At 33.6% G+C, this 22,361-nt stretch overlaps 1 protein-coding gene across 1 annotated transcript in view; it reads right to left on the reverse strand.

The window, feature by feature from the left end:
- Positions 1-22,361, reverse strand: part of DACH1 (dachshund family transcription factor 1) — a 422,381-nt gene that overhangs the window by 141,906 nt on the left and 258,114 nt on the right. The window lies entirely within an intron of this gene.

Raw genomic sequence — 22,361 nt, forward strand, 5'->3', positions numbered from 1 at the left:
TAGAAAAAATAATGAGCGAATAAATAAAGTGACATCTCATGACATATTAGATGAGATACCTGTACTAGACGAACAAAAGTGAATTTCTGCATATACCAGAGGTATGTGCATGTGTATTAGGAAGGTTCATTGGAAAGGCTGCTGAGAAGCTAAGACCATCAAGCGCAATCCTCTCACTTTACAGTAAGGAAACTGAGGTCCAGGATGACTAAATGAAATGATTGAGGCCACATCAGGCTTTAGGTAAAGAGCTGGCCTTGGAACACACTTATCTGCCTGACCCTTGGTCTTCAGTACTTTCCACTGTACAACAGGGCATGCCTGGTTGAGAGAGATGCCTGGACTGTACAGTGAAGCAAATACAAGCACAAACAGTGGCTCTGGATGACAGGTGGGTGGCTCAGGTGACTGGAGGAGAAGGTACACATTCAGAAAGCATCGGAAGTCAAAAAGACCTGGGTAGAGTAGTGAGATAAGAATAAGAGTTCCTGGATGTCAAGATGATGCGTTTGGTCATCATCTTAGGCAGGGGAGCGTTATGGTTAAAATGATGTGTCAGGTAGTCAGAAGGAGGAGAAGGAACTCATCATCAGGTATAATCACCCCATATTCTGTCATCCACATCAACACGGCTATGTCCAGGGCAAAAATCCTGATTCTCATATTTCATGTTACTAGAAAATTGATAAAAAAAAAAAAATCTTGTGTTCTCTATCATGCGAGTTATCTAAGATGATGATTGAAGAACAAATTGGTTCCCAGAGGCAGACATGACAAAACAATTATGCTGAGTGAGGACATACTGCATCTGAAGCAAGTGGTTTGTAAACTGTATTCCTTTCTGTATATGTACTTTAGGGTTTTTCCCCAATAAAAGGATAACTGTGTATCTGTTTAGAAGCTGTTACATAAAGAGATACAATGTACTTTTTCTTAATAGAAGGCAACAGCTTACCACTGAATATGGGTCACATACAGTTCTCAGAAAAGCAAGGGGAAGGAGATGCTCCACAGATTCTGAGAGGAAAGACTCTTTTTAGACCTTCCCTGGGTGACACCACTGGGGAAGGTAAAAAGGAAATATCCACACCCCCTCAATTCATGATTTAATAATTCGGTTTCTGAAATATAACAAGTTTGGCTTTAATATTTTATTGAAAACTTAAGGCTGGGAATGTGTTTTGGAATTGCTATTTCTATTCTGTGCGGAGTATATATTACTATTCTGTAGCACCTCAAATAACTGTTATCATACAGAATATTATACACATCAGCAGAGACCAAAACACTGTTTACTATCCTGACATTGAAAAATAGCCTCTACTCTTGCTATTCCTCACTTTTATTCACTATTAATTCTTATGTTCACTAGAATTCCTCAGTACTGACCTCAAAAATAACAATATATAATATACATCAAGTAGGTAATAAGTATTCCTAAAAGATATAAAATTTTTGATTTTCAAGGCTCTATATAATGCTTTATTTAAATTGTACATCCAAATGCATATATGTAAACAGTACTTATTCTCTTTAGCCTAACAATATCACAGAGGTAGGGAAGCCTTTATTTTGCCTTTGGAGGGTTTTATTTTTCTTATGAAAACCATGAAATGATCATATTATTTTAAGTTGCCAACTTGTAAAATAAAATATAATATGATTTTTATTTGTATGAGATGGCTCTATAAAATAAATCATTTACTTTACTGATTTTTGTTTTCTTACCCCCAAATTTTCAAATTAAATTCTATTTTTATCTGGATGATTTAAAACATGGTAAAAGTGCTAAAATAAATTTTCAAGCAGCTTACTATGCATAGACTGCTTTTAAAAATTCAAAACAGTCCCCATAGCAAATGTCATTTCTTTCATGCTTACAAAATGCAAACTCCAAGTGTTTTATCCTAATGAATAAATGAGTTTGTCCTTTATGTATAAAATATAGTTTGTATTTGTTGCACAAGTTTTTAATAATAGATGAATTTTAGGTTTGCTCCAACATATTCAATAAAGTGTGATTAATTTGGTTTTTCAAAAATGCAAACTAGACATTACTATATTACTTTGCAAAATGCACAGCTTGCAACATTATTGTCTCAGTGGGATCTTAAATTGAATTGTAAAATGTGTCTTATTTCCAGTTTGATTTATGTAAGAGATAGCCGTGGATAATGTCCCTTTTGAAGTTTCACTGCTTTGTATGAACAAACAATATAAACCTAAAATTCATAACAGAGTTTATTAGAACACCAAGCAAACTTCCCAGTTATATCATGTTAGATTGCAATGAGAACTTTGGATGGACTCAGAATACCACATTTACTGTGAAACAAATTTTCTGAAGTTTCCTATTATGAGGGATTATACAATACATTTTTGACATTTTTGTGATTTTTATTATGATATTTAAAGTAATTACCAAATCATGTTTTTCTCTAAAAAAGCTTTCCTGTGCCCTGAGAATTAATCTATGATACCATTTAGCTTGGCTTTTTGAAGTAAATATCACCAGATAAAAGCCAGCTGGATCTGAATAATAGGATACTTGAATGAATGTATTAGTGTTTGAAAAGGAGAGTACAAATCTTCTAAAAAGATTAATTTCCATAAAAAAGATAGCTCCCAGATCTACAAAAGAATAAATTCAAAAACATAATAAACTCTCAGAAAGAAAGGTAGATTAAAGTAAAAGCTGTAGCACCTTGTTACTGCAGCTGTTGTGAAGCAATGATTCTGTATCAATTACATTTGGTTGGTCCTGTAGGGCTCTTCAAAGCTTTGTGTGAAAAGCCTGAATATGGGATACCTGTCACACGGTAAGTAATAACTTCAGTGATTAATTTTGATGCAACGCCACATTCATTCTGATCTTCCTCTCAATATTTACAGTTTGAGAAAAGCTACAAAGGTTCTGATGGGAATACATGAATCGAGTATGGACATTTTTTTCTTCATTTATTAAAAATGTGGATATGAACTCTTCTTTGTCATGAAAATATTGCAGTTTTATCATGCAACATTGTTGCTGACATCATCATGTAAAAAGACCTGAGTTGGCCAATGGACTTTATTTTCAATATCCTGTTTCAAATGCTTTCTCTAAAAGGGCCAAGAATTCTGTTCACATAACTTCTCTACTTTAGTTTGTGTAATTACTAATAAAAACAAAGACTGTCTATGCATAAATTCCTCTGGGAGGTAAAATCTACCCTTTCATCTTGGATGACTCATGTTACTACTCTTTTTAAGACAAAACCAGAAGCAAAGGTGAGGATAAATTAACTTTTAACTTTGATTCAATACTAGAAAAATTTAAATCTGTTAAAAGAATTGATGTGAAAATGCCATATTAACATTAGATAATTTCAAATGCAGTGGAAAGTAAAGTCAAAAAAGAAATAGACAACATGTCTGTTTTTTGGTTTGGGATTTTTATTTGTTTGTTTGTTTTTTGTTTTGGGCTCCATCCACAGCATGTGGATCCCAGGCCAGGAATCTAACCCGCGCCATAGCAGGAACTCAAGCCAAAGCACTGACAATGTGGGATCCTTAACCCACTGAGCCACCAGGGAACTCCCAGAAATAGACAATATGATGGGATGGTACTTATATTGCACTTCTGAAGTAATTTCCTCATAAAAATAAAATAATGAATTAAAAGGGGAAGGGGAAATTACTACATAATAGTAAAGGCATGAAAGAAAAATCAGGGAGGGAGATTAGTAAATCATTTTTCTCAATTACATTTTGAAACTAATTTGAATGTGTGGAGTAAAATAACCTAATTTCCCTCACTCTGCTTCTTTATTTTTGTACAGTACTGTCAAAATCAACCCCAAAATGAAGTGCACCCTAGTAACTGATTTTGTTCGTTTAAACTGAAAAAGTTAAGTATGGTGAGATGCTTACATATTTAGTCAATGTCAATCATAATGAAGACATAAAAGACACATTGCCATTATTAGGAAAATAAAACTGCATTATGGAATTATGAAATGAGATAGTGTTCATCAGAAAAACATTGTAAAAGAAAGGTTAACTTCTCTGTACTCACATTGACAACTAAATGATTATGGTAATTTTTAACAGTAGCTCAAGAATTTCTATATCATACTTCTTCAAGAAAGCTGCTTTTAGTTAAAACATAAAAATGGTAGTTACAAGGTTTCTGCAAACATAACTGCCATTCCATTAAGGAAATGGTGCAGCAAACAGTAAATAGTGGCCTCAAGGGAAATGTAAGTATTGATTTTATTACTGTGTTGGTTGGTTTGTATTTGCAATTGTCAACTCTAATTTTGGACTATGCTTTAAGTATCCTTAAAACTGCTTAAGGAAAGGACAAATATTAACTGGAAAAAATAATAATTATTATTTTTCTAGTTTTAAATATCAAAAGAGATTAGCTCTTTTCAGCTTTTTATAGCCTGTTTTTTAAATACAAGAAATTTTAATTTTGTTACATATAGCAAATGAACAACCAACTCATTTTCATTAAGTCAAATTAAATACTCATTTTGTACACTATAAATCAGCATTCGACTCTAGGAATAATGTTAATCACTATGAAAAGTATAAACATGATTACACACTTAATTTAGTTTGGAAATTTAGCTTTGAAATCATTGATACTAAAGTTTTGATTCACCTAGGAAGATATAAAATAGCTATGAAACTAATTATTAGTCTAGTATTTTCATTATATTGAAATAACCATCAACTGATAGCCTCATTAAATATAAAATGATCAAATACTGAGAAAAGAACAAACTTGCTAACTTAATATAATTAATATGCTTTATATTATCATCATCATTATCTTCATCATCATTGATTTCCTTCCTACATTTCAGTAAATGGCATTCGCACATTTATGCTAAAGGTATAATTAAAGACACAGATCATTTTCTTAAACCATGCCAGAGAGCAACTGTGTTTAATATGTAAATTTTCAACTATACCTATGGGGCTGTAAATATAGTCAGTGTTAAACTTCTACAATTAACTAAAAGAAGTGTTTATGCTACACATAAATTTTAAAAATGTCCTCTGTGGAAATCTAAAGAGGTGCAAATTAATATTAAAAACACATTTAGCTCCTCTTCAGATTAAAAAGCATATTCTCAAGTTCACAAGCCACTCAGTATGCTTTAAACTTTGCATATCAAAAATCGAAAGACGACCTATTATATACACATTCAAAATCTCAACTATCACTAAATGCCAAGTCTCTACATCATGAATTTACAAAGATGGTCAAAGGAAAACAGACCCCTCGATTTCATACTAAAAGTCATACTTGCATTGTATTTTGACATGTTTAGAGAAGAAAAACAACCTAAGGAAGCAAAAGCTTACTTTGGCTAGGAGGGGAGTATTAGTATAGACACATGTTCAGCATGCGTTTATTGGACTAAATATCTCAGTTCCAAATAATTAAGATGAGATTGATAAATATGCAAACTGGCCTCAGAATGGAGAATGGTCTTAAATCTTTGCTTGGCCATTTACCACATAGTTCAGAATGAAAGTCTTGAGGAATGGTTATTCATTTTCACTTTAGAATTCACTATGGATTAGAAAGTCTTACACTGACTTACACATTGGTCTTCTAAATATGAATTAAATGGCTGAGATGCATAGAAAAATCAAGCAAAGATATCTGACAGAATTTAAGTTTTACCTACAAGAATAGGGAAAGATATAATTGGAGATTATCTAATAATCATCATTTAAAAATCAACAGAGATTTTGAAGATAACTTTTTGTTTGTCTTCACTGTCAACCTTTTTTGAGACCATATTTAGTGTGTCCACTGTCTCCAAGATTTCTAAGTTTCTCGTGTGAAGCTACGATCTTTTTCTCATTACCACCACTGACTACAAGCATTTTTAAAGAAAATTCTTGGACTAAAATTAACTCTAAATATATCAAGGTTTTTAAAATATAGATTCTAAATATCAAGGATCATGTTTAGCATATACAGCTCTCTGTATCAGTGATTCTCAAACACACTGATGTCAGGATCTCTTTACACACATTGGTTATACCTATTAATATTTATCATATTAGAAACAATTGATAATTAAAATATTCATTTATTAATTAGAAATAACTAATCAATTGCATATTAGCATAAATGATGTATTATGAGAAATAAATATATTTCTCAAAAAAATACACTTTTGCAAAAAGTTTTAATGTCTGACTTAAAAGTGGTGAGTTGGATTTTCTTACTCATTTCTTCATTCAGTCTGTTGTGATGTCATAAACCATGTAACCTCTAAAAGAATCAAGCGCATAGTCATGAGAGAATGAGAGTTTTTAAAAAGCAAATACAGTCTCAGTATTTTATGGGAAAAAAAAAATGTTGACCTCTTGAACTCCTTGAGCTCTTGGGAACCCTCCTCTCCATGAGTTCTTGGACCACACTTCAAAAAATTCTGCTGTATCTGATAACATTTTTGGACTTTTAAGAATATCCGGGTTATGTATTATTTAGCAACTCAAATACTATCCTAGTGTTACTTCAGACAATAAGCACAAGATTAGAAAAGTTGCTCTAAAGTTTCTTATAGAAAACTCATTACTTCCGTGCCAACAATTGAATTTTTAAAAAGGTGGTAATCATAAAAGGAACTTTTCTCTCAAGACTTAACTTACCTCACAAAGAATAACCTGTCATTGGCCATTTTGAGGTGGCAGAAAAAGCATAGAATTTAAGTGTTAGAGGTGACTTTAAACATTACCTTTGCAGCCTTAACTATAAAGATTCACTCTACCTCAAACATTTCATCTGGAAAGTGGGGATAACACCGATTCAAGAGCAAGCACAGAATTAAGTGAGATGATGAGCATGAAGCATAAAGCGCTAGAACGAGGTCATTGATAAAGACAGCAATTATTAACCAGAAAAGGCAAAGTTAAGATAACTGGTGACGAAGTCAAACAGAAATGAGAGAGGGATATATGCATATTTAATGGCCACGCCTGCGACATATGGAAGTTTCTGGACTGAGGTTGAATAGAAGCTACAGCTGCCAGCCTACAATACAGCCACTGCAACATTGGATTCAAGCTGCATCTCTGAACTACACTGCAGCTTGCATCTTGAAGCAATGCTGGAACCTTAACCCACTGAACTAGCCCAGGGATCGAACCTTCATCCTCAGGGATACAGTATTGGGTTCTTAACCCACTGAGCCACAAGGGGAACCCTTGGGATGACATGTTAAAGAAGCTGTAGGAGACTCAGCCTCTCACGTGTAATATAACAATAACCAAGGGTAAGTACCACACAATTACCCAGATTAGATAATGAGTGTCTGCAAAGCACCTGTCACGTAACTGATACGAGGAAAGGAGAAGAAAAGGAGCCTGGAAAAAATGAAAAAAAAATTTTACTATGTCAATTTGGACTTTATAAAATTATAGAAAGGAAATTAGGGTCATTCTGAAGAAATTTTAAATTTGAGAGTAGATTTCAAAAGATATTTTAAAATACATGACCATTAAAAGAAAAGGGAATGCCATTTAAAACTGGTAAATTCTAAAAATCCAAATAGAACATGACTGCCTCACTTTTAACAAGGAAACATGCAGTATTCCTCCAAGGGGTTCCTTCAGGCTCCATCTTTAGTCTCTGCCTTGCCTAGGCTTACCCAGTACATGGTCCAGGACAGGCATTCAGTAAACTGATCTTCCAAGCAAAGGCAAAATATTATAATGAGCATTGACATGATGCTTTGGAGTTTAGGAAACATCAGCAGAATTTAGCAACAAATGAACTTGCTAAGGAGCTGCCTCAGAGTTGAGATTTTTGCAAACAAGTTAGAGCACAATAGTAATGCACAAGAGCACATAACGATAGAATGATAGGAAAAATTAGCATAGATGTTTAAGTGTAATATTTGACTAATGGCAGGCAGTAATCTGAGACAATATAAAGGACTTTGGGGGTTGTTTTTACTTTTATTGTTTTTAAATTAGCAGTTAACAAAGAAAAGGAAGAATACCTTTTTTTTATTGAAAATAGTGTAAATGTCCAAACCAATGTTTAGTGACTACTCATCTTACTATTCTGATGTTAATAGACTCTGAAAACCTTTTTTAAATTGTCTAGATTCTGAAGAATTCATCGGATCTTTTATGCTCTAAAACATTAAGATAATCTGAAAGCTCTTAAAACAATTGATCTAAATGATCTGTTATATTAATGAGTGAAAGAATAGAAGCCAATCCATATCCAGATGACTTGGCTAATATGTTGTAATTGGTAAATGAAAGCCACACATTCCAGGTAATCAATAATAATCCCAGTGGCATTTTATTTCTAGGTTCCCAGGTGCATTCAAAGCAAGCACATAAAATTTAATTTTTAGGTGGCAAAATGGCAAATGAATGCTATCCACTTCAAAATTCAAGAATGTTCTATTGAGTGGGAATATACAGGAAAAAAAAGAAAATAGCAAGATTCCGTATGCTTTAAACCAAAAGTATTCATAATCCTTAACATAAGAGATTTTAAAGGTTAACAATGATAAAATATGTCCATTTTTCATCATTGTTTCCCATGGCAAAGTAAGTAAAATACATTAAATATCTATTAATATCTATGGAGAAGAATCACTTTGGACTCACATTAAATTTGATTAATGCATATGCTTTTGGAAAGCTTCAAATTCTAAGTGTTCCTAAGAAAAATACAATCTTGAATTTTTCAGTTAATTACTTGATTACTGTAAGCATAGGTTAATAATATATTCTCTAATTAAAAGCCTATGTGACCATTTTTTAAAAAATGGAATAAAAGACAATAATATAAATTTGAATATTTTAGAAATCTCCTGTAAGTGGAATCATGCACTAGGTATACTTCTGTGCGTGAGAATTTAGAATGTTCCTAATCAACAGGTATAAAGTTTCAGTTAAGCAAGATGAATAAGAAGTAACGTTCTACTGGACAACGTGGTACCTATAGTTTACAATGCTTTGTTGTACACTTAAAAATTTAAGATGGTGGATCTCTTGTGTATCCCTGTCAAATTAAAACAACAACAACAACAACAAAAAAAAAACCCTAAAAGTACAAAAGAATGTAAGTACAGCTTTTCATAACTCTTTAGATAGGTTAAATGAAATCCAACTGATAAAGCATACACCTTAAATATATTTGAAATACCCATGCATAAAAGTTAGTAATCTTAATTATGGATGCCATTAATAAGGAAGTTTGAGGGATGTCTCAGGTTCCTGCTTATAAATATATTACTGTGGCACCTTATGTATTACAAAATAATTTCTTTAAAATATATACTTGTATTAATAGACCTAGGAATATATCATTGATCCTATTGTTTTAAAGGAAGTTATTTCATTTACTAAAAATTCATTCACAAATGCATTTTTTATAATTGAATGTTCAGAGGTTTCAAGATATATAACATAACTACGTACTAAGGAAACACTATTTTGCTTTTATAGATATTTTATTGCATCAATGGAAATTTCTTGGTATCCTTCTATGACTAACCTCATAAGCTATAACATAAAAATTACTATCAACAATGTAGACCAGCCATAAAATTCAATTAAAAATCCCCACATTTTAAGCAGTTATAGTAGCATAATGTGTAAACATGAGCTGAAGTGATGTGCAGTTCCTAGAGCATGTCACATTTACAAAATAAATGTTTTAACTGTTTCATCATCACTTACTCAACACAAAGAATTTTGGAGGACTTTTTTTTTTCTTTACCCTTAGATCTCACTGGAAAAATCTATGCTTTCATTTAAAGAACGACAGACATGCTCACAGTTTGTCTTGGCTAAATCTGTTCAGTAATATTATTATTTCTATGTTTCCATGCTCCCAAACATATATTACTTGTTAATTCATTCTTCCACAGATATTCGTTGCAGACACTGTTCTAGGCACTGGGATTAGCAATGAGCAAATTGGACAACAAAGCCCCAGTCCCCATGAGGCTGACATTCGAATAATTAGATGCCAGATGAATTACACAGCATGTCAGATTGCAATAAATGCCATGGAGAAAATTAAATAGGAAAGGAGGATAGGGAGTATTTTCATATTGAGGAGGTAGACTGTGATTTAAAAATAAGGTGGTTGGGAAAAGTCTTAAAAAGAAGATGATGTTTGAAGAGGACAAGAGAACAAGATCTATAGAGAAGAGGATTCTAAGAAGAGGAAACAATGCAAAGATTCTGAGGCAGGAACATACCTGAGGTATCTGAGAAAATACATGGAGGACAGACTTGTGGTTGCCAAAGGGGAAAGAGGAAGAAGTGGGATGGACTGGGAGTCTGGGGTTGGTGGGTGCAAACTATTACATTTATAATGGATAAGCCATGAGTTCCTAGCGTATGGCACAGGGAACTATATACCATCTCTTGCGATAGGCCAAAATGGATGATAATATGAGAAAAAGAATATATATATTGGTATGACTGGGTCACTATGCTATACAGCAGAAATTGAGTTATTATAAATTGACTCTACCCTTAATAAAAAATAAACTAGGAAAAAAAAAAGGTAGGGAAGCCGGAATGGCTAAAGTTGAGTGAGTGAAAGTGAGAGTGGGAGGGAAGGTAGTCAGAGTGGAGAAGCAGCCAGGAGCCTGTCATGCATGGGATTCTACGCTATTAAAAGGACTTTTATTGTTTTACTCTACATGAAGCGGAAATGGGTAGAACTGAGACAGTTTTTCATAGAGGAGTGACCTGGTCTAACAAAGGTACTCATAGGAGTATTCTGCCAGTTGTAAGGGAGAAGGTGGGAATCAGATTAGAAGCCCTTCATGCCGATCCAGGCAAGAGATGATGAAAAAGCAGCGGATGGTTGGATCTGTGGATACTTCAGATGTGGGCATGGGGGGGGGGGGCAGGGAATTGGAGTTCCCATTGTGGCTCAGTGGAAACGAATCTGACTAGTATCTAGGAGGATGCAGGTTCGATCCCTAGCCTCACTCAGTGGGTTAAGGACTTGGCATGACCATGAGCTGTGGTGTAGGTTGCAGATGCAGCTCAGATCTGGCACTGCTATGGCTGTAGTGTAGGCTGGCAGCTACAGCTCCAATTGGACCCCTGTCCTAGGAACCTCCACATGCCACAGGTGTGGCCCTAAAAAGACAAGAAAAAAAAAAAAAGAAGGAGAGAGAGGTGGGAGTCAAAGATGGCCCAAGGTTTGGGGCACGATCAAGTAAGTGGGAAATGGCAGTTATCAATAATGGAGATGAGAAGATTGAGGAATGAGCAGGTCTGGAGTAAGAAGACCAAGAATTCCATTTTAGAGATTTAGAATTTGAAATGTCCCAAAATGAATGCCTCCTTAAGAAACAACTTGCCACTAGCAGAGACACTCATTGAAATGTGCTTTTTTCATTCAGCAAGTAACCCAATGGCTGATGAATAGATGGCTTCAAATTATGTTCCTTTTCTATACCTTGTTTTTTAGGTTTTCATTGGAAACAGTGGATCTTTAAAAATAAAATAGCTTTGGGAGTTACGTTGTATCTCGGGGTAACGAACCCAACTAGTATCCAAAAGGATGCAGGTTCCATCCCTGGCCTTGCTCAGTGGGTTAAAGGATCCAGAGCTGCCGTGAGCTATGGTGTAGGTCACAGACGCAGCTCGGATCCGGCGATTGCTGTGGCTGTGGTGTAGGCCAGTGGCTATAGCTCTGATTCAACCTCTAACCTGGGAACTTCCATACGCCACAGGCATAGCCCTAAAATGACCAAAAAATTTTTTTTAATTAAAAATAAAAATAAAATAGCTTATTTAATATTTCTGTTTTCATGATTCTTACTCATTAACTCATTTTTTTTTCCATTGAATTTGTTTACTGAGTTATAACTGCATGTGAGTCCCTAATCCAAACACTGGGAAAATCCAGGGAAAAAACAGTTTGGCCCTCACAAGGTGCTCATATAAAAATAATTCCATAGTGTTTATACATTCTGAGAAGCAAAGTGGAAATGTATGGTTTATACACACTGTGTTCTTATTGTGCTTATGAGAAACCTATATGACATTTAGAAAGTATACAAAGAAAAAGATGACATAAAGACTAATTTACTGTTTTGTGAAAATTGAGACAATGGCATTACAAAGCTCAAAGAGTAAAATTATCTAGTATGTTGTACTGACACATCTTCATTTGCTATTTACAGGCATGAATAAGGCACTCTCTGTCAAGTGCATGCTCCCTTGAGGGCTGAAGTTCTCCATAGAAAAGGGAATATTAAAAATGTAGCTTAATGGAGGGAAAAATGACATTTTTGGCAGAGGGGATGGGAAGTTTGAATTTACAGAAGCACAGAAAAATAAATAAATAGAAAAGGTAATGGGCAAATAGGTAGATAGCTAGATCTTTGAAGGAAATTTTAGGGACTAGAAGGGGAGCATAAAAGGAGGGTCCAGGAGTTCCCGTCATGGCTCAGTGGTTAACGGATACAAATAGGAACCATGAGGTTGCTGGTTCCATCCCTGGCTTTGCTCAGTGGGTTAAGGATTCAGCGTTGAAGTGAGCTGTGGGGTAGGTAACAAACACGGCTCAGATCCCACATTGCTGTGGCTCTGGCGTAGGCCAGTGGCTGCAGCTCCGATTGGACCCCTAGCCTGGGAACCTCCATATGCCTCGGGAGCGGCCCTAGAAAAGACAAAAAAAAAAAAAAAAAAAAAAAAGGAGGGTCCAACAACATTACCTGTGAATTTAATATTTATTTTCAACTCCAAACGATTAAAAAAAAAATCTAAATCAAGCTTAAGGAAAATTGGTATTTTGAATAAAAATGTCACTCAAATCAACTAGTCACTTCAAATTTACTAATTGGTTTACTCCCTAATTAGTTTAGTAAGGTCTCATTTTTGTGATGCAGCATGTTTTAAGGGCCTTTCTGACCTACAATCTCATAGCACTTGTTTAAGGTGTTATTATCTATTGTAAACTAACACTATGTGTGCTTGTAAACTAATGTGGTGTAATACCTACTATTTGACACAGAGGCTTAAATGCACATGATTTTTTTCCCAGTAAAGACAAACATCACTGGAAAAGCTCTCCCCAATCTCTTTGCCATCTTCTTCATGATTCCACCACCATCAGTTTACCCTGTAGCTGGGTGTGCAGACTTTGGCAAACAATCAGGTTTCAAATCTTAGCCCAGCTGTATCAAAGTGTGTGCACATTGGGGAATTTGGCCTCTCAGTGTCTCAATTATCCCAAGGTCAGGAGATCATCATTGCCACATTCTTGCCACACTGTTGTGTTGAATGGCTAGCATATGTAAAATACCGTGGCTTGTTCATCCATAGTAAATGCTCAGTAGAAATGGCCCTTCAATATGGCAGAGTAGAAGGTCTTCAGCTCCCCTTCTCTCACAAAAACACCCAAATTACAACTAACGGCTGAACAACCATCAACAAAATAGACTGGAAAATACACAAAAGATATCCTACACCCACAGACAAAGAAGAAGCCACATCGAGATGGTAAGAGGTGTGCTTTGCAGTATGAGCAATTTCCTACCCATCAAGTAGATAACCCACAGACTGGAAAATGACTGTATAGTAATTGCTCAATAAATTGAAGCCACTATTATTGATATGAGCAGAATCCTTTTGTTGAAAGAGAAGAGAAATAAAATTAAACATCTATTAATAAGCATTAGCTATAATATTGTATCATTGTACTATAGTCAGAGGGGACTTGGAAAGATCTAAAACTGGAGGCATGATGTGAATATTTTGATAAATTCTTCTATTTAAAATGTATTAATGTTTATTTGTCTATTCTATAAACTGCTTTTTGTTGTGGAAAATGTATATAAATAGCCTTTTATTAAGTGGCTGACATCCTAAATTTTCTCCTTAAACAATGTTTAGTTGGGTCATAATTAAATTACCAGTACTCAAAAGCATATTTAAGCCACAACATATTTGAGAAATTGTATTTGCAACACTTTTTCAACTTGAACTATCATTTATCATGTATTTTAAATAGAAAACCTATTTTCATAGTTCTGCTTCCAATTCAACAGAGAATTTCCCTCAGCAGTAGTGAAAATTATGTGGGAACAATACTCTTGAGCACCAGAAATTTCCTAATTTCCACTTTTGTAAAGGAAAATAATCTTAACACAAAGTTACTGCTGGTTATTCTTACAAAGTAGTCATTCTCAAATCAGGGATGGTATTCTTCCTTTCAGAGTCTCAGTCTTAGATTTCTCCTTCCTTATGTTTAGATAAATTTCTTATTTTTATTGGGATATGGCTCAAAACATATTACTTTCCTGAACCACAAAACTCTATCATTAAAATCTAAGGATAAAAGCAGTCAAAACCTGATAACATCGGTATAATTTCAAGCTTCATACTGATGATGTAAAGGGACATGAGCATTCATTTCACAACTGAGTTTTAACAGAATGGCAGAATTGCACTCTTCACATGTTTGAAACAATCTAATACCACTTCAGACAAAATTGCTGAAATTCTCTGACCCACAAATTAGAAGCAAGTGAGTAGCTAATTCAAATGAATTAGGAGTAAAATTTCATTAAATGTAACGTAATTCGGGCATTAAAGAGATTTATGAACTCTACAGCCTGAATGGCAGAAATACAGTTAAACAATTCCTGGGTGTTCTGGTATAGAAAATGCCACTCCCTCCTCTGTTCTGAACAAAAGCAATAGACAAAAGTTATTCATCCCATCTACTCACATGCCTTCTTCAGAGTTTAAAAGAAACTGACAAAGTCATATGCTCTTCTTGAACTGTAATACTACAGCAGGAAAAATAAATCAGACATCTTTCCATGTGTGTGTTATTGAGTGTAGGTAAATAAAATTGACTTCAACTCCCTGAGTCATACACCTTCTTTCTCTCTGTACTATGTTTTGAATCAGTAACTTTACTAAGGTGGGAATGGTCACACTCATTGATTCCATACTAATTTTGCTAATATAAAACATTTTGTTTATGTATGTAACAAAAGCAAATTTCAGATTTTTTTGTATCAATTCTTTATACACACAAATTTACTTATACACACATATACATGTAAGGAAATTTGGAGTACTGAAATCTAATGTGAGAACGTGTTTGAATAAGAAAGATACAAAATACCTGATGTGAGAAAGTAAAATAAAATCTTTCCTATAATTTCCATTCTGAGTATCAAATCATGGCCAAGTGGCATTAAGGAGTGGGGTCAAAAATATCATACAGCAATATCTCAATCTCTCAATCAGTTGTTTGAAACTCACAGAAGGAGAAAAATATGATTATTTGTGTATTTGTCACCAAAAGTAATGAAACTAAAAAACTCAGATATGCTTGATTATCCATGACCAAGGAGAAAGACAGTGATGTTGTAGAAAAAAATACAGATTTCTAAATCAAAACTAGCGGAATCAAATCCTTCTATTCACTAGCCTGGTCAAGCCAAAACAACGTACAGAGCCTAAGCTCCTTTCTTCAAAATAGTGCAAAGCATATGCAGAAGATTCAGAAATAATGGCCATATAAGTTAATTTGAATAGAAAGTTTTTCTAGCTTTTCAAACTATACATGCCCAAATCTTGAGGTATAGGTGGATATACTTAGCTTAATACAGACTTTCCACATGATTTTACTTTCTTGCACTTACAATTATGATGCCATAAAATGAAGATCCAGGAAAATATGTCATACAGAAAATAGCTAGAAAAGGAGCAGACTAAAAATTGAGGATCTGTTATAGTTTCTTTCAATATCTAAAGGAATGTTACATTCAGAGTGTTTACTGTGCATAAATCATATAAACACTTTCTAATAGCAAAATATTTCCACAAATGGAATTCTGTAATGGATATGGTTTTCAAGTTTATATTGACAAAAACATGTAAAAGAATCTCAAATGGTGAAAAGTTAAATTAGACTAGAATTCAGTAGTTCTCAAAACTACGTTTTTATTGGAATCACCTGGAACTTGAAAAAAAAAAAAAAATACCAGTACACAGAATCCTACTCTTAAGAGATTACGATCTTGATGGTTTGAAAGAAGTCCAGGTTTTTTGTTTTGTTTTGTTTTAGTTTCAGTTTTTGTTTTGTTTTAAGATCCCAGAAGATTCTAATTGCAGTTAAGATTGAAAAGCCCTGAACTAGCTGAATTATATGACCCCTCTGACTCAGATTTCATGACTCCAGGAAAAATCCAATTTAAATCATCACATAAATTCCAAAGTAGGATTTACCTTTATATTCTCTATTAATCCAACACAGTTCAAAGAACTAGTAGGCAAATGAGATAGTGTTATTTCATGGCAATCTTCTTCTGCAAATAGTTTCTTTACAAGTGCCTCTGCCCCTTTACAACCTTTTGGCCTGCCTAAAGCAAGCTGGTAAGAACTTCTGGAATCCACAGGGAGATGACAAAGTCTCCCTGGCTTTATCTGATAAGTTGGCCATCTAGGTGAACAACATTAGAATAGAAATGTTTAGTCTCACTTTTGTCCACAGGAAAACACATCATGAGAAGAATATATTCTTTTTTAAATTGTGTATGTTGCATTACACAGTTATCTTTTAAACAGTCCTTCAAAATCATATGACATAGTAATTTATTACTAACTTTGTTTTGCTTTCTGGATTTTTTTATTTGTCTAATTGTTCAAAACAATTCAAATATGAATTTTATGCTTCAGAGATAGAATAGAATGGGAAATAGGTTTTGATATTTTCACATATTTTATACCATTGGGTGAATACTAGTGAGAGCACAAACTCCTTCATCCATCTTTTTTTCTAAACAAAACCAAACCAAAACATTATCGCTATGTTATAAAGACTTCTGAGGACTGTATCAAATGGATGGTCTATTATCACTTCAAAATGCTTCATGGTTCGTGGTCTAAAAGTAAAAGATGAGGAAAATGGCCTTTCACACCTATGAAGCTAATGTAATCACCAATCCCATAGCATATTTTAAAAAACTGAACAACAAATTGTGTTGTCAGCTGCCACAATATCAATCTTTGGCTCTTTGGTGTATTTTGTGTAAATTACATAATATTATTTTATAGAATTTGGATAATGATAAACAGTGAGAAATAGCCAGATATTTCTTATAGCAGATTGTCCCAAATTTAACATGAATCTAATATAAAGGGAATACTGCTAGCTCATGCAAATATACTGACTAATAGTTACTGGAAGGCACAGAGAAATTGGATTATCAGCTACAGAAACCTAACGAGCAGGTTTCCCTGAGCTAGTGAGTCTGTAAAAGTGGTACTATCAAAAAAAGTGTGCTTTACACCCTGGGAAACAACACGCAGCCTCCTACATCGTCTCAAGATTCCCTCTAGTAACTAAATTTCATTTTGTGTATGGAAGCATGAATATTTCTCAAAGTGTTTTCTAAATAAATATGAAACTAACTACAACATTGCAAGTCACTAAACTATTTGGCCAGATAGGAAACATTGTTCAAAGAAGAATCTGTGTATTTTCTTTAATTACAAAGACCATATCTAATTTTAACTGCCTCCCTTTTTTCTTAATAATGAGCTGACCTTCTATTCTCCTTAACCCTTTTTTATCAAAGCCATCTACACCCACTTTGCCTTCTGTTTCTCTAATCTGCAATTATTTATGTTTTCTTCATGCTGCTTTGTCCGCCATGGGAGCAAAATTGTATTTGGTGAAATATAGAGCTAATTATACCATGAACCCAGCAACAAAAAGACAGAGCAGATGTTACTTCAGACGTGCTAAAAGTCTTCATGCTTAATGTGCATATAGCAAAACACTGAGCGGAGTCGTCAAAAAACAATATCTAATCAAGGCAGTTTTAGACATGCAAATCTTTTTAACACTGGAGTTAAATGGAGAAATTCTGTCAATAATATTTTCAGTACTCACCATGTGCTTGCCAGAATAATTATATTAGGTAGTGATTTCTAATTAATATAATAAACGTGTGAGTCCACACTGTTTCTTTGAGGGGGGGTGCGGGGGCAGAAATCTCAGGAGGCAGAAATGGAGATCATATGCTGTGAGTTAATAACACAACGCACAGTGTTTTCATGGAGGATGTGTTTCCATGATGTCAAAATAAGCTCTTTGAATATTTTTAACTAGTAAAATATATTTTATCCTATTACATGCTTTCTTTCTACTCACAGTGAATCATCAATAGCATCTATGCAACTGGCTATCAAATTGACAAAAGTTAAGATCAGTCTCTCTTTGCTTAACTTAGTACATTTTCATCTACAATTCAGTTTCATTTTTGTTTTCTAAATAAGTGGGTAGATAAAGATGTGTGTAGTTATCATGGCACAACAGTTGCTTTTTACGGCAAAAGCTGAAAATAATTTTTGACATACTGAATTTAAATCGATAGTACTTGTCACGAAGAAACTGATTTCCTCCCCCATGGTAACCTGTATACAAATGGTAAATGACTCCAGGAAAATACCAAAATGCTTATCATGCTGTGTGGTGACTAAAAACAATTCCAGCCACTGGTTTAAAGTCACTGCAAGAGGGCAGTATTTTAATGGCATACTTTCCCCTGAAAGAAGTGCGCCTACACCACAGGGTGTAAAGCCCCTTCTGAGATCTAAAACTTAGCGGGCTCAGCTCACCAAACTTCCCTCCTGGTGAGTGTTAAATGTGTGCATTGAGTGGCTGGGCTGGGCATCGCCACTTTCAATGTTTATTTTAGGAACAGAAAGCACCTCTCTGCAAAACTGTGATAGTGGAGCTAAAGAATTCCTGTTAAGAATCATATAACTTGTTCTCCTTTCTGTGTTTCAGGCAAAGTCTAAAATAGGATAGTGTCTGGTTTACACAAATGTTCACTTTTAAAATGCTATATGTTGGCCAGTTATAAATGGGATAAAAGTTATTACAGTTAACATTTTATACAAATTGCCTACTGTATGTTGGAAATGATACACTAGTCCAAAATTTATGTTTTAATCAAACTAAATTATATATGTGATATGTATATATATTATGCCCAAAGTAAATACAATTTTGAACATTATGTGCTGTTTCTTTATGATGAAAGCCAATGAAAACCTACTTGTATTTTCAAAAGAATTTGAGAGTAACTTTGAAAATATCGATATTTTGATCAATGTCAAATATAGCTATGGAGATGATATGTCTGGTATCTTCCAGTTAAGCTATTATGTCAGATTATGAGAAAGTTGATATAAGTTTACAAAGTTGTCTAAAGTAATGAATATATTTTTGAAAATTCTACTTATAAAGTTTTATGCTAGCATATTCAATGAGTAGCAAAATGCAAAATAAAGCCGCTTCATGTACTTTAACAATCTTCAGTAATTATTGATATTTTCAAATTTTATTTTCAAATTGGTTAATTTTTCATTTATTTTATATTTCAAATAACACCTTAAAAACCTGAATGCAGAGTTACCATAACATACTTACTGAATTGAGGAACATCGAATCAAATGATTACTATGTTAAAAATGAACTAAATATTCTAAAAGACAAATAACATAAACAAGGTAAATCTTTAAACTTCCACAGTGGAACTTAACTTCTTTGATATTCAATAGGTCTAACAGAACCATGAAGACAGAACACTGATAGTAACTCTACCAACTTTGTCATCTATGAACTCAGAAGAATGGACAGTTTCTCATAAGGCCAAACTATTAAACACTACTTTGGAAAAGTAAAATATCCAAGTGCTGGGACTCTGTTTTTATAGTTTCCAGTAATTTGGGAGCTTTTATGAATTAAGACTAATCAAAGTGCTATAAATAAAACAGAAAAATAAAAACATATTTTGTCCCAGCTTGATTCTTGGTATCTATGCAGAAGTTACCTCAGCCAGTTAAAAACTCCACACCTTACAGAAGCCAGGTGTCAAATGGCACTCACTTAACTCCTCCTACATCAAAGGCATTATCTTATCATCTCTAACCTCACATCCTGCTAATAAGTCAAAACAAAGGGACTTTCAAAGGAGTTATTTTGCCTACTAGTAGTTTAATCAAAATAGTAAACAGAAATACTTTCTTTGATCTCATTTAGGTCCCCCCCCCATTGGCAAAGTAGTCTATAAATACAGACATGTATGAAGCAGCATTTATGCAAAACGGCCTGAATTCCAGAACCATTATAGATGTGTCTCACTTTAATCGAAAGCATTATATTAAAATGTTACCTCAGTAGTGGATTGATTTAAAATTTGATTTGATAAAAGTCCTGATTTACATGAAACAGTTCAAGAAAAATCCATAGATTAAAAAATCCATATATTAAAAGAATTTAATGTTTTATATGTTTAATGTATTTAGTTCCTTGAATCAATAATTGCATATTAAAAATACTAAACTTCTGCAGCTTCAACATATTCTTCATATTAAGGATATATTCTCTCTTTGGAATCATACACTATTTTAATGCAATTTGATGTTCATTTTTGAAAGAAATAAATAAAATACGACGTGAGTTTTAATGCCAAAGAAAACATCTGGGTAAGAGAAATCTCTCCTAAATCTCAACAAGATCAGTAATTAGAAATATTTTAAAATTCAAAGAATTAAAACATTTGGCATAGTATAAATGTGAACATAGTTTTTTGAATATATTAAACATGAAAAAATATTATTTTATAGTGTGGATATTAGAAATTGATTCCTTTCCATATAATAAATTATATTCATATAATATTCTTAAGTTTTTATCAAGGATATTTTCCCATGAAAAAGTTGGCTCAGAGTATTTGAGACAGATGTTTTATGACATTTGAAAAATTAAGATTTGATTTACTCTCTTCACCCAACTCTAAATTCCACTTTCATCAATGAAGAAAATGAGTTACAATGTCCCTTTCTTTCCCCATGCAGAGTCTAGAAAGGAATATGGTGATAGGAAGAAGACAGAAATCGTCTTCCAGATTCTCACTCTATGTAAGTGAAAGTGATTTTTGAACATTGCTGATGAAGACAAAGTATGATGTACCAAAGTGAATAACTTAAACACTACGTCTTCACTGTCTGGTAGCACTCTGTAGCTATTCTGTGATGGTCTGGCAGAAGTGAAACATCTATCACTGAGGCTCCATTTTCAGACACAACGATCAATAATGGTGTTCCTCCAACTTAGCACCCACTTCCTTTGCTAGTTTACAGGGGTGCTAACTCTTCTTTTGGTATCAAAATAAATGACGTCCTAATCCGATAGGATGATCGTATTTGCAATTATGCTTAATGCATCACAGGCATTAAGATACATATCTGAGAGAGAGAGGATAAAACTGAATGAAACCAAGATTTTGTTTAAACTGTCCATTTCAATACTGTTTACAAGTTTCTTACAATGTAAGAAGTGATTCTTATAAACCAGTTCAATAAATGCTGGTGCAATTAATTCAAATTTATTTTAAAAATTAATAAATGCTGATCTTAAGCTTATCTCAGGAAAAAAAAAGAATCTAAACTGGAAATGTTTTCAAGGATTGGAGAATCTAAAATAGGAGTATTAAAATGATTACGGATATGACAGATATGAAAAACCTTCTTGGTAGTTTGAATACAAAGTTATCAAAAGGTAGAATGGTGTTGAATTTATGTTGTGGAAAATTGGTCCCAAGTTGGTTTTCCACTTCATCAGAAAGCACTTTTGTCTTGTATGCAAACAGTTAATGAAGCATGCTAACACTGAATTGTTTTAACTAGTGTTAGAAATAGTTCATCTTTTTTCCTCTTGTTTTTTCTTTTGGGAAGTTTTAATACTAACATAGCAAGACACCCTTAATTTCACAACCCAGTTCTATTTTTCTGGTAGACAAATGAATAATACAACTATTCATGATTTAAATATTTTCATTTCCATTTAAGAATTATTTTCTAGTGAAAGGTAGCAAAAGATCCATCCATTCCACTGCACAATAATAAATGTATGATGAGATGATCTAGTCATTACATTTTCATCCAGAAGCCTACCTTTAGTCTGAGTATTTTGAAGCAGTGAGCCTTTTGATTTAGTTTTTAAAGCCTCTGGCAGGTGGCAAAATTTTGTTCCAACAACATTCATGTGATTGAGAACAAAGGAATTCTTTCAAGAGGTTTGTGGTTTTACCTTTATACCACTTTCAAAGAAAATAGGATGATCATTTCTTTCATATTAAAATTAAAATAAACATAAGGGGCAGGAAAAATTACACATTATAGCAAATAATTGCACTTAAAAAAGAGCTTTTCATAGATTTATTCAGACTATACTTTATACTCATAAAAACAAAGTGTTCACCTGCATAACTTTTTCACAATATGATAATTTAATCCTTACTTTGCATGTC

The sequence above is a fragment of the Sus scrofa genome, chromosome 11 (assembly GCF_000003025.6).
Source record: "Sus scrofa isolate TJ Tabasco breed Duroc chromosome 11, Sscrofa11.1, whole genome shotgun sequence".
NCBI classification, from domain to species: Eukaryota; Metazoa; Chordata; class Mammalia; order Artiodactyla; family Suidae; genus Sus; species Sus scrofa.